Source organism: Triticum aestivum, chromosome 5B (genome assembly GCF_018294505.1).
Source record: "Triticum aestivum cultivar Chinese Spring chromosome 5B, IWGSC CS RefSeq v2.1, whole genome shotgun sequence".
NCBI classification, from domain to species: domain Eukaryota; kingdom Viridiplantae; phylum Streptophyta; class Magnoliopsida; order Poales; family Poaceae; genus Triticum; species Triticum aestivum.
The window spans coordinates 59,331,562-59,346,000 of NC_057807.1; positions in this window are offsets into that span (position 1 = coordinate 59,331,562).

Consider the following 14,439-nt stretch of genomic DNA (forward strand, 5'->3'; position numbering starts at 1 on the left):
CCGTAGCGCTCCAACACAAGTCTGTTTCGTCCGTTTTGCGGTACGCCACACCCCTCCCGATCAATAGGACCCCCGTTTCGACCGTAGGAGGTCCGTTTCGTCCGTTTTGCGGTATGCCACACCCCTCCCGATCAACAGGACCCCCGATTCGACTGTAGGAGGTCCGTTTCCTCCGTTTTGTGGTACGCCACACCCCTCCCGATCAACAGGACCCCGTTCTGAATGTAGGAGGTCTGTTCCTCCGTTGTGCGGTACGCCAGGCCTCATTTCCATCGCCTATTCCATCCAAGCCCTCCCGATGAACACGACCACACATTCCGTTCCGACCCATCCGGTTGGCTCCCCATGAACACGATGACGATGCCGTTTCTTCGTTCCGACCCAGCCATGTACGTATGCGCGAGTAGGCGTTCGAGACCCTGCCCGTATGTACGTACGTGGTTGTATTTTCTTTCTTGCACCCTCGTCGTTGTACGTACATGTACATGCTACGTCGCGCCTCTACTATGACACGTGCGCGCCTCTATTACGACATGTGCGCGCCTCTACATCGACCAGTATGTATGTACACGTTAGCGACCAGAATGACAACGCTACCTACGCTTCGACCAGGTGGGTCCCGACTGTCAGGCACTTCCTTGCCTGCGAAGATGTAGCTGGTGGGTCCCAACAGTCAGGGGGCGAATCATTTTTTTTGCCCGGACGCACTTCCTTGCGTGCGAAGATGTAGCTGGTGGGTCCCAGCAGTCAAGGGGGCGAATCGTTTTTTTTGCCCGGACGCACTTCCTTGCATGCAAAGGTGTAGCTGGTGGGTCCCAGCAGTCAGGGGGGAAACATTTTTTTCACGAAATACAGTGGCCCGTCCGGTGGTCCCCACTGTCAGGTGGAGGAATAATTATTTTGCGCATAATAAGGAGGCACTTCCTTGCTGCGGTCGTGGACCAAGCTGTCAGCGTCTCCATGCACAGTACTCTTCCGATGGAAGTCGGTCGTTGACCACATTGACCACGCCACACCGAGAGCACCACGGCGGTGGACGACGGCGAGGCCTAGGAAGGGGACGACACGGAGGCAGGGAAGACTCGGCAGTTGTTCCCCACGTGGAGGGGAGTACGACTGTACGAGGGTTTACTGGTTCGTCTACCATCGCCGGAGAATAATAGCAGGTGTGGGTGAGTAGAGGGATGGCTAGGCCAGCGATGGGAGTACGGTGGGGCGGTGAGGCCTGCGCGGCAGCACAGACGGCCGCGGGGAGGAGGGAGCAAGCAGTCCCGCCGGCGCTTGTTTGAGCGGCTGGAGCAGGAAAAGCAGAGATTGAAGGAGCACGACGACCGTTGGATGGACATCCAACAGTCACTACTTGTGCGTCAACCTTTTTTGTAGGAAAGCCTCAAATCTGTGGAAAACAGCATCCAACCCATCTGCCATTATTTTTAATAATTTACAACCCATTTGCTAATTCTTAAGGTTTTTTTGGAGCCCATTTCTTTTTGTTAGCATTACAGCCCATATTGTGGCCACGGTTAAAAAATTATACAAAATTTTGCATATTTCGGTGCGGTCCGAACTATTTTTAATCCCGAAATTTCGGCTCACATTCAAACTGATTTTAAAAATAAATGTATATCAATATAAAATCCAACAAATTCTCCACGCATAAAAACTAATGTAATTTAAAATCGTGAAATGAAAAAAAGATATTTGAAACTAATTGCCAGTTTGATGTGTTTTAAAAATGTAAAGCCCATTTCTCATTACTGATGGGACATTTTCTCGGCCAGCCGAATGAAAGCTCTCCTCGTCTTGAAAGATTTGCAGCCCAACAGGCGTGACAAAGCGACTTGGCAAATCACAAAAAAACTGGGCTGTGGCCATGGACCCAGCTATCAGCCTATCCACGTACAGTACTCTTCCGATGGAAGTTGTTCCTTGACCACGTTGACCACGCCGCGTGGAGAGCACCACGGCGGTGGACGATGGTGAGGCCTAGGAAGGGGACGACGCGGAGCCGGGGAAGACGCGGCAGTGGAAGCCCACGCGGAGAGGAGTACGAGGGTTCACTTGTTCGGCTGCGGTGTGAGGCTGCCGTCGCCGCAGGGCCTGGCCAGCGGTGGGAATAGTAGGGGGCGGTGAGGCCTCCGCGGCACCACATCCGGCCACGGGAGGCAGGAGCATGCGGCATGACCGGCGCTGCTTTGGGCAGCTGGAGCAAGAAGACCAGAGGTTGAAGAAGCACTACGGCCGTTGGATGGACATCGTACGGTCACTAGAGCTAGAATCGTTCATATTGACTAAGTTGACAAAGCCCTTCGTCCCCGTCAACTTAGTAGGCCCACAAGTCAGCCTCCCACCAAGGTGGGTCCCAGCTAGCCGGGGGAGTATTCATTTTTTTTGTGCGTAATAAGGAGGCACTTCCGGTGGGTCCGAGGTGACAGCAGGGGGAACGTTTTTTTCGCGTAATACGTTGGCCCGTACGGTGGGTCCCAGCAGTCAGGGGGAAATGATTTTTTTTTCGCAAAATACTGGTGGCCCGTCCAGTGGGTCCCCGCTGTCAGGTGGTGGAATAATTATTTTCTGCGTAATAAGGAGGCACTTCCTTGCGGCTGCCGTGGACCCAGCTGTCAGCCTCTCCACGTACAGTACTCTTCCGATGGAAGTCGGTCATTGACCACATTGACCACGCCACGCCGAGAGCACCACGGCGGTGGACGACGGCGAGGCCTAGGAAGGGGACAGCGCGGAGCCGGGCCACGGGAGGCAGGAGCAGGCGGTAGCACAGCCGGCCACGGGAGGCAGGAGCAGGCGGCACAACCGGCGCTGCTTTGGGCGGTTGGAGCAAGAAGAGCAGAGGTTGAAGAAGCACTATGGCCGTTGGATGGACATCAGACGGTCACTGGAGTATTGACTAAGTTGACAAAGCCCTTCGTCCCCGTCAACTTAGTAGGCCCACAAGTCAGCCCAACAATATGGTGGGTCCCAGCTAGCAGGGGGGTATTCATTTTTTTGGGCATAATAAGGAGGCACTTCCTTGCGTGCAAAGATATAGCTGGTGGGTCCGACCTATCAGCGGGGGGAACATTTTTTTCGCGAAATACAGAGGCCCTTCCTATGGGTCCTAGCTGTCAGGTAGAGGAATCATTACTTTGCGCGTAATAAGGAGGCATTTCCTTGCGTGCGACCGTGGACCCAGTTGTCAGCCTCTCCACGTACAGTCCACTTCCGATGGATGCCGTTCATTGACCATGTTGACCAGGTCGCGCCGAGAGCACCAGGGCGGTGGACGATGGCGAGGCCTAGGAAGGGAAAGACACGAAGCCAGGGAATACTCGGCAGCTGTTTCCCATGCGGAGGAGTACGAGGGTTTACTGGTTCGTCTGCCCTTGCCGGAGAATAACAACATGTGTGGGTGAGTAGAGGGATGGCTAGTCGAGCGATGGGAGTACACAGGGGCCCTGAGGCCTGCACGGCAGCATAGTCGGCCGCGGGAGGAGGGAGCAGGCAGTCCCGTCGGTGCTTGTTTGACCGGCAGGAGCATGAAGAGCAGAGATTGAAGAAGCACGACAGCTATTGGATGGACATCCAATAGTCACTGCTCTCGTGTGTTGACTAAGTTGATAGGGCGTTGCGTGTGCGTCAACCTTTTTTTATGAAAGCATACGCGTCAACCTGTAGTAGGCGCACAAGTCAGCCTCAAATCTGTGGAAACAGAATACAACCCATCTACCATTATTTCTAATAATGTAGAGCCCATCTGCTAATTCTTAAGAATTTTTTTGGAGCCCACCTTCTTTTTGTTAGCATTACACCCCATATTATGGCCACGTTTAAATAGTATACAAATTTTTGCATATTTCGGTGCGGTCAACTATTTTTAATCCAGAAATATCTATTCACATTCAAACTATTTTGAAAAATAATTCATATAAATATAAAATCCAAATAATTGTCCACGCATAAAAATCAATGGAATTTAAGATCTTGTAATGGAAAAAAATTTAAACTAATTCCCGGTTTGATGTGTTTTAAAAATGTACAGGCCATTTCTGGGCAAACCGAATGAAACTCTCCTCGTCTTGAAAGATTTGCAGCCCAGCAGGGCCGATAAAGCAAGTAGGCCTTGTTTGGGTATTTCTTTAAAAAAAATAGAACTGGGCTAGCCATTTTCAGCAAGAAAAAAACACAACTGGGCTCATGATTTGGTAAACATAAATAAAACCCTGGCTAGACGGGCCACAGCCCCCGCACAGCCCCATTGTTACCCTGATCCGTTGCTAAAACTAGTATAAATAACAACTGCTTGTTCCTAAAAAAACTGCGCGACTTGCTGGGTCCCTGGTGTCAGCCGCTCGTAGTGTAATTCTCTCGTTTATTGACTACGTTGACAATGGCGTGAGCCCCAGATGTCCAACCATTAGGAGGAACCATATTTTTGGGCCAGTACTATAGAGGCACTTGCTTGCGTACTGCCATGACGCTGGTGGGTCCCTACTGTCATCCTCTCCATGAACAGTCATCTCCTTGTTCGTCTCGGTTGTTGACAACGTTGACAATGCAAGAGGGCGGCGCACCGCGCATGGCGAGCGAACCAAGGCCGCAAGGCGGAGGACGATAGCGAGGCCTTGGACGGAACGAACAGGAGCCATTGAAGATGCACCGGTCCAGTCGCAGGCAGAGGGGAGTACGAGGGTTGACTGGTTCAGGCGCGGGTGCGTGTTGGGGCTGACGTCGCCGGAGAATAACAGGACGCGTGGGGGAATAGAGGGAGGGACTGGCCAACGTTGGAGGGTATGTACGGTAGGGCGGCGGAGGCGCAGCCAGCCATGGGAGGCGGGAGCAGGCGGAGCCGACGGGGTCATTTGGTTTGGGCGGCTGGAGGAAGAAGAAGACAAGAGATAGAAGATACACGACAGATGTTGGATGTCAACCCGACGGCTGGTAGGCAGAATCGTTTGTTGACTGGCTAGTAAGTCGACACCACCTTGGATAGGCTATTTCCTCGCGGGTCCCAAATGTCAGAATCCAAATCTGTCACGGTCATGCAGCCTTTCCTATGAAAATTTATAGCCCATTTGATGTGCTAGTTCGAAATAAGTTTGTGGGTGCTGATGGGGGCTAATCACTTGGCTTCTGTAATGCACAGTGAGCTCAAGCAGCCGGCGAGAGTGATGTTATTTCCCTTGGTTGGGATTTGTTACAATATTTCACTCTAAATTAAATGAATGGCAAGCCATTTGCCTTGTTCCAAAGAAAATATGACAGTCACAGCCGAGTTGAAAAGGGCAGGAACATCTAACTCCAGCTTACAAACTGTACAAAAGCACGAGTGTTAATTGTTCATCAGGTTTACAAAAAAACCCATATTAAAAAGGGCAACAACATCTAACTCCAGCACTGTTTTTGGCAGTCGTTGTCAAATGGATCGGTCAGGTCCATAGAATGAACATCCTGGGTCGTAAAACTTACTGGATTATGACCACAATATGTTGTAAATAGAAGCCCGGCACATTCAGGAGCTCTTTTGCCCACCTGAAACTCCTTTTTTTGCTCTTTGACATACCCATCCGTCAAAACCATGCTGCTGATAAACTTAAGCCTGATGGACAATAGTAACCTCGCATTCAGTAGGAAGAATGTGACAAATCTTGTGTTTGCACGGTTGGCTACATATCGTTCTAGCGTTATTGTCTTCAATCGAATCTCATGAGAAGTGAGAAAATCCCGATGCTTATGAATCCACCGATTGGTTATAACTTTCTTACCCCGTCCTGTTGCCTAAATAGACATGAAGATTGAAAATAGTTAAGGTCTAAAAGAAGAGTGTCGAAAGAGCAACAGCTGAACGGTTAATTCTAGTACACTATATGCGGGCTTCCAATGTGCGTGAAATTATCACCTTTATATACAACTTCTCCAGACATGGAAAGCATTGCAGCAAGCCAATAATCTTGTTCATATCAAAACTATTCATTTGGATATATAAGATCTTGACAGAATCCAGCACCATTGATAGGCCATCCATGGAGAAACTCTTCATTGAGCATAGAACATAATATTAGTACAAAATGTGTACTCCAAGATGATATATAAATTATGCGCAGAAATTTAAAATGCAGCTTATGGTTACAAGTGTAGATGATAATATAAAGTACCTGAAGAACTGTGGAGCCAAACACCATATTGAAATGAGCACAGAGATCATGTATTACACCCAAGGTCTCCAGTTTAGGCGCAGAGAGGACGGTTATTTGCAACGGTGAATAACTAGAATCAAGGATCAACCTTTGAAGTGAAGGGGCATCTTGGATGATGAGCTGCCTTCCGTCAAAAGAAATTCCAATTCTTACAAGGTTAGGCGACTTTATTTGGAGACAACCGATTCTAACTGTGAAAACAAGCACCAAGCACTCCAGCGCAGGGCAACTGGAGTGGATGATGTTGTGCAATGAGGCCTCCGATATACGAACCCGCACAAGTGAAAGTTTCTTGAGAAATGGGAGTCGAAGGTTTAGTACCAGATTGTCTGGTAGGTAGCACAGCGCAAAGGTGGCGGTGTGGAGAGAGGAGGAAAACCGCGAGATGGACATCGGTGCTGAGGGCACAAGTTCATGGCGTTCGGTATGTGGTATGTGATTTCCAGGGAATAGTAGAACTCAAGCAGCTGTAGTTCTGTGAATTCAGGGGATTCCAGCCAGGCGTCCACCGTGCAGGGCATGGTATGCTTGCTCAGGTAGCATGACGTGATGCAGAGGCTTTGAACGGAGCCCTGGTGGGAGGAGATGATGGCTCTGGGGATTCAAAATCATTGAAGAGAGATAGCTGACGACAGTCGAGATTAAGGGGCACGGCGCGCCATAGAGGGCGCCACCGAATTGAGAGGACTTGGGTGCGGCAGCAATCCTTGGTTGGGAGAAGCGAGATGATCTCCCCAAGGATGGCGTCCGGGAGATTGCTGATGCGGTCCACCCGAGATTCTACGGGTTCCTGGGATCCGGTGGGGGCGGGGTCGCCGCTTCTCCCCGCGCTGTCCGGGTTGCGGGATCTACAAAGGCGTCGCCGCTGGCGGAGCCTCATCTTCTTGGCGCTGGGGTCAGCCGACTCCATTTTCCTCGAGGGCAGTCGCGATCGCGCTCACGATTTGAGCAGAGTAACGAATGACGAGCCTAGTTGTAGTGCGAGCGAAGAAGAAGGGAGCTGGGGGTTTTCTGTAGGAGTGAGGAGAAGGGAGCTGGGGTTTTCTGTAGGCAGTGAGGTGAGGAATTTGGGGTACGAGTGGAGCGAGCTGACGTGAGGTGGGTGGGAGCGAGGAGGAAGAAGAGCACCCAGTTTTTTTTGGGGGGGGGGGCGGTGTGCTGGGTGTGGGTAGCGCCTTTTGAATTGATTTTACTATTTACTAGTGTGGATTGGCTGTTTTGTCTTGGGCCCAGAGAAACAATTACTACTAGTACAGTGGAGACACCTTACAGACTACCCAGAAAAAACAATTACTACTAGTACAGTGGAGACACTCTACCGCTTCTGGCTCCTCCTAGGTCATTGAAACGTCTCCTCTACTGAATGTCGTTATACTTTTGTTCACCGACATGCGGGCCATGCAGCGCGCGGGCCCAAATGCCATCCACCAAATTAGAAGGCAGTATGCAGGCGGAGAGTCACCCGGTCGTAGCGCGGCAGTAACGAGCCGTCGTATCACAAAACCCCACCTCCCCGCAGTCTAAGTTTGACGGACGAAGCAACCATCATTTCACTCTTCGCTGAATCCCCTTCTCCCTCACCGTCTTCAAGAAAGGCAACACTCGCATCTGCCACTGTTCTTCTCTCCCAACGAAGGGAAGGTAAGCGGATCCGTGATGTTGGTATATTTTCGTTCAGAGAAAAAAAAGAACTTTTGCAAAGCAGTAACCGATCCTCACTCTCTTTTTTGTTTCATTGTCATTGCGATTGTGTTTTCCTTTCAGTGGTCTCCTAGTATTCGTCAGTTTCATGATGGACCAAGGAGAACCAGGCAAAGATCTGCCGATATTGGAGCAGACGCGGGAGGCTGATCCCCACGAGACAGAGAGCTCCAAGAAGATGGAGGCAACCACCGAGCCGACCCCAGATACGCTCACGGCCACTACTGAGATGGTCAACGCCCCGTTTGAGGTTACAGCCCCCGTGGCACTGCAGGAGCAGTTTTCCCCCTTCGAGGATGTGTCCCCCCCCCCCCCCGCTGAGCTGCCCAAGGTGATTTCCTTCTTTGCCGATCTCGATTGTGGTTTTTCATCTAAGTATGTGGTGATTTTTTTAGAAAAGGAAGTATGTGGTGATTAATAATGCAAAATTTTATTAGCTTCGATGCCATGCTATACATAGTGGTTTAAATAACTTGTGTTTCTTATACTGAAAAGTAATTCAGAATTTGTTTCTGTTTCAATTAGAGCCCTGATGCAGACAAGGATTGTGTGGTTGTGCATGTCACTCGCTATGAGGCGGACGACCTGAATATACGCACTGGGAAAACAGAGTTCTTAGGCTGTTGGATCCTGGAAGCCATTTGCGGTTATACCAATGAAGAGGTGTATTCCAGCCTCACTGTTGTCAGGCGTGTTGTCCAGGGTGTACTGAAGCACAAGAAGTTCAAAGCTACTCCTTCGTTTGTGAGGCATACTGTTCTTGTCAAGCTTACGCAGGAAGATGACGTGGCATGCCTCCACAAACAAGTTTATCAGTGGCAAGGCCACAAGGTTGTCTTCATGAAGGTTCACAGGATTGAGCTGCTGCGGGACGTCCTCGATGATGTTCATGGCAAGGTCCGTCTTGTGTCCAGCCCAAATTAGATCGAGGCATGAAATAGTTGCCCCAGCTAGTGTTTAATAGTAGTTTGGATTGTGTCTAATTATCCGAACCTTGCCTGTTATCGACCCCTCTGGGGCTAGTACTCTGTTTGAATCCGTCTATGGGAACTGCTGCTACTTTTGTGTGCCCGTGAATCATGTGAGAACCATCGTAATTGTTGCCGAAACAGATGCGTCCTCACTAGTTTTTTCATGAATATGGCATGGTAAGACATAAGTTGTCACGGTTTATCATACGAGCAGTGTGTGTTTTGATGAAATAGAGCACTCGTTCGAGAACCGTGCGCCGACGTATACATAAGTACTTGTAAACACTGTTGGTGCTACCCCACTTGTAAGCAGTTGTGCAAAACACGGCACATTGGCTCAGCTCGCTTCAACACTAGGCTATCGACCAGCTAACAATCAACAATCTGTTGTCTGACATATAAGCAACTATGTATCTTGTTACAGTGGTTCATGCAGTTAATTGAGGCCACAATGTAATAAATTCCAAACGTTCACACTCTAGTCCAACGCTCATGTGGAACACTCACATTAAACTCGTCTTCATAAAAATCTTGAAAAGCATAAGTTAAGCAATTTTATACATCTCAATGATTCATAGAACATAACAAACATATACTAGTTCACAGCAAAAGACAAAGTTGTGAGAAGGTTTACAAATCAGGAAAAAACAAGCAAGGCTTCTCTGAGCAAAGGGCCTCCCGACAGGCTTAAATTTCCTGGAGTTCACTCTGGTTTTTTCTTGTTGCCACCATCCAGGGTTAGGTTCTCTCATTCCAGAATAACCAATTATAATTGTGGTCTCAGCTGGAATGCTGAACTGAACCATGCAGTGTACTGACCAGGTGAAATTCTTGTGCATTCCACTAAATTTAAGCACCGCTATTTGCAGAAATAAGCAGACCACAATGCCTCTTGTCCGCGCACCTGTCCAAAAAACCGCCGTGCAGCCGTGCCAGCTAGTCCTCGGTCCATGGATGAACTGGTAGAAAGTGCATTCCGTACTAGGATGCAGTTGTTTTCGCTCGTCCCTGCACTGCAATCAGGAAGTAAAACGTACGAATCAGCTTCTTTTAGATTGCGTTGGTCATTCTACCTTAGTTACTACCAATGTAGGGATACCTTGAAGATGGGAGGTTAGACGACGACAACGAGGGATAGCCATCTCATTTTGCGCAGTTGTACTAAAACTGAGGTGTGTGCTTTTGATTGCGCGGATAGAAACGATACGGAGACAGACATCCCGAAACGATATGGAGACAGACATCCCTGTTTGCGCAAATACGAAATACGGTTATTTAAACAGTGACAGATATTACTACTTTCCCCGTTTCCTCTTAGAACCAAGTCCTAGATTCATGCTACAGCTTTCCCACTTTCTTCCCTGTTTGAACCAACGCTTTGAGTTGACTGTATGAACTAGCTTTACTTCTGATCATAGTAGAAGTCTAGGTGGCTTTGGAACAGCGGACGGAAGTAGAAAAGGATCCACACGAAGGGGGAAGAGCTGGGGCAGTAGAGCAAGGCAGGTTTCGAAGGAATATATACCTGAGGGTCGTCGGCATGTGGCAAAGACGGCGTCGGGAGGCCGCATCTTGGCCACAATACCGCAGGGAGGAAGAAGGGGTCGGAGGCCCTCCCGAGCCGGCGCTCTCTCGGAGAGAACGGCACGGCCGCCGATCGGGACGCGCGGGTAGCCGTTGGTCTCCTCCCACGCCGCCGACGACAGCATGAACGATGCACCTACACCCCTGCCCCGGTCGAGGTTGTCCGGCCGGATTTGTGACCAGCCGTGAGCTGAGAGAGAGTGTGGCCACCTATGTCTTGCTTAGATCTGGAGAGCATGAGAGAGTGAACGAGAGGAACCCTAGTAAAGCAAGCGCTAAGGCTCCTGCTTTTATATATAGTGGAGTGATTTTGTTGTACCAGCTTCAAAAAAATGCGCTCCTACGTGTACCCGCGAGTGGGTGTGAGAGAACTAGTGCGTGCGTGCACCGCTTCTCTTCGTGAGAGTACAATATATACTATGCCCAAAGAACGTTCGCCGCAAGAGTAATAGTATAAGTGTGTGACGTGTGAGCTAAAATAAAATGTGCGCGCCGTCTTTTGTTTTTTAGAAGTTCTGAGGGTAGGGTGTGAAGAGCACATATGTGCGTGACGTCTACCTGCAGATAGACGGTGGGTGCGACGTGCGAGTCTGCGAGAGGACTCGGGAGAGTCGTGACTCGTGAGGGTGCGTGTGCGTGAGAGAGAGGGGGGCACGTATCAATGCAATGCATGTGTCCGTAAATCATTATCCGACAAACGTTCGCCACAAGCCTTTTCCTGACGAACGCCGTAAGAACCGTTAGATCGGCATCCGACAGTGTCAGTTTTGCCATGTCATTTAACAGAACAGCCACTCCTCCTACACACAAATCTTCCACGTGAGTGTTAGCAACTGCCGTATGCTCCCTCCGTTCCGAAATGCAGTGCATATAGCTTTATTGAAAATTCGAACCTCGCAAACTTTTACCGAGTTTTCGTGTACCAAATTGCACATGTAGAATACCCTGTATATATCATTTCATTCATCTTCGAGAGGTAACTATAAAGATGGGTGAGGAGTCTACAAAGAAAGACCATCGTATCACCCGCAGCAATTTCAACCATCCTTTAGTGTCGAGGAATATCATAGGAACTCTATATGATATGATTTTTATAGGATTTTTTTCCTTTAGAGCCAATTGGTTCATAGGAATAGATTCATATACTCTACATTTCAAAGGAAATAAACATGATATCATTTCTATAGCTTTAGAGCCACTTGGTTCATATGAATGGATTCCTATACTCCCTTAATTTCAAAGGAAAATAAACATTAGCGTATATTCAATAGAAAAGTTCCTATGATATGAACCAAATTACATCTCTTTACTAATCCCTCCTCATAGGAATTGAGATACATGTCATCTCTAGATTCAATAGAAAAGTTCCTATGATGTGAACCAAATGACATCTCTTTTCCAATCCCTACTCATAGGAATTGAGATGCTCCATGTCATCTCTTTCCCTACAACTTCCATGTATACATCTTCTATTCCTAAATAGATAGTACAACCCACTAGTAGCTTTTTTCCAAAACATGCAACTATGGCACAAGAACTATATAGTGTGCCAATAACTTTGAAAGATGGTCGCTGGATGAAGCTAACCCGACAGTGCAGAGATGGGCAAATCCGAGCACTACTGGCCGTTGGATATCATCAACATTCCACCAGATCTGCCACATGTACAATTTAGAAGACTCCATGGTTGAACTTAAGCATAATGCACAAACCTCAAAACACAAGCACTTCTCCTTTGTTCTAGAATCTTCTGTATCATAATTGATTATTTTTTCTAAATGAATTGCCATTATTTGTTTTTTACTTTATGATTTACAATGCACAACCCCATGAATCTTAACATTTTTATAAAACTAATTGATTTTGAATGAGATGAACTATAAGAACTAAACGAACATCTACATCATGCATATATGACTCAAAGCTTTACATGCTATAGTGTGTATTTATTCATAATTTGGTTTCGAAATCTCATGCGTTCAATACATGTGTACCTTACTAGTTTTGAGTAGAGTAGCAAATTTCACGCGGCCCCGGGTATATCAAAATGCAGGGCCCATGCATCATTGCCTTTCGGTCGAACCTACGTCCACAATTTTTTGTACGTGCTATATCTCCACTGGTCCCCGAACCCAAAATGCTGCCTCGTTCCCGTAAAACCAAGCGGCCCACACATATTTAAGGCATCGACTCGAACCCGTTTACTATGACGTGGCCCCGCACGCCGTAGTACTCCTACAAACCCTACCGCCGCACTCATCATCGGTTTTCTTCAAGAGGACGAGGGAGAAGCCGATTTGTAGTGGAGGCGCTTTCAAAAAAAAGGATCTGTAGTGGAGACCCCTACCCTAGGGTGCCCTAGGTAGCTGCCGCACGCATCATTGTTTTCTCTTTTCTTTATGCTCTTGCGCGCTAGAGTGAAATGATGGTTGCTTCGTCCGTCCAGCTTAATGCGGGAAAGGTGGGGCTTTGTGATTTGACCCCTCATCGCTCATTTTCTACTACTGCGGCGCTACGACCGGGGTGCCTCCAATTCCAACCGCTGCTCCGAACTGTAATTTGGTGCATCGCACGTGGAACAAGACGGTGGATGAGCCACATGTCTGCCAAAGGGGTCCTGTTAAGTGTGTCGCCATTTCGTGTGCGGACTGACCCTGCTTGAGTTGCTACGCCAACACGACAGGAGCAGCCTACCACTTGGTTTTGCTCCTTGGTGAATCCCGACTATATTGATCTAAAAAGATACGTGCTGAACTACCCTCTCCGTCTCGGTTTTTTATTTGTAGGCGTCTCGGTTTATAGGGCCTGCACGTAGTTCTAGGTCATCCATTTGACTAACTAAATATGAGTTACTATGTCACAAAAAGTATATCATTGGATTCTTATTGGTTGATATGTGAAGAAACAAGAAACGAGGTAGAAGTTAATGCACCGCGCCTTAGTATTTTGGGATTATTTGGTTTTCGTAAGATGACTTACTCACCTAGACGGAGGGAGTAGTTGTATTTAAAAGTCGAGGGCGGGGCTTTTCCTGCGCGGTAGGCGGGGCAGTTCCGCCTAGTCGGTTCGACAGAGACGCGAGAAGACGAGGGAGTAGGCTGCTGCAAACGTAGGGTTGTGTGATTTGACAGCGAGTTACTGCTGGACAGGTGGGGCCCCGTGATTTGACTTGCCATTATCATTTTAACTGCGGCGCTACGACCGGCGTGAGTCTCCCGATTCCTGACCACCTCCATACAGGTGCCTCTCCCAATGCTCCACCATGTAGTAGAGGCTGGCTCTTGCATGAGAGCCCACTTCTCCACTTTTTCCTTGCCTCTCTTTCCTCCACATATGCAAAAATGCCATGTAAAGCGCACTATTGTACTTACTTGCTCCTACAGGTGCTTAAGCTTGCCACATAGGCATAAAGTCTGATGTGGCAAGTTAATCAAGAAGAGAGAGACTAGTTTGGTGACCCAAGGAAGAAACGGTGCTAAGCGCGTGTACCTAGGTGAAAAGACAATTTTGACTCTATAGCTAATTAAATGAAGCAAACTTAGCAACACCATTTCATTGGAAGAGGTCACTCCTTGGCAAATGCAATAAATACTAGTACTCCCTGTGTCCCATTATATAAGAACGTTTTTGACACTACACTAGTGTCAAAAACGTTCTTATATTATGGGACGGAGGGAGTACGAATAAAGAGATAGAGAGGAGTAAAAAAATACACTTATAGCCAACCTTATAGCCAACCTTGTTGTACTATGAGTGACTAAGTGATGACTATGTATGACATGCCAACATTAGATAGCCTAACGCACCGTGTTAAAACTCCAAGGGCGCGACCGCGCGAGCGACTGCTGGCAGCCCTTGATCTGAGATTAAACCGGTCGCATGCTAAGTTGCTAAAAATTTGCAGAATAACCCTCCAGAATAGGATATTCACCCATAGATCTAGAATCACGCCATGCAACCATTCGATCTCAGATCCAAGGGCTCTCAGAAGC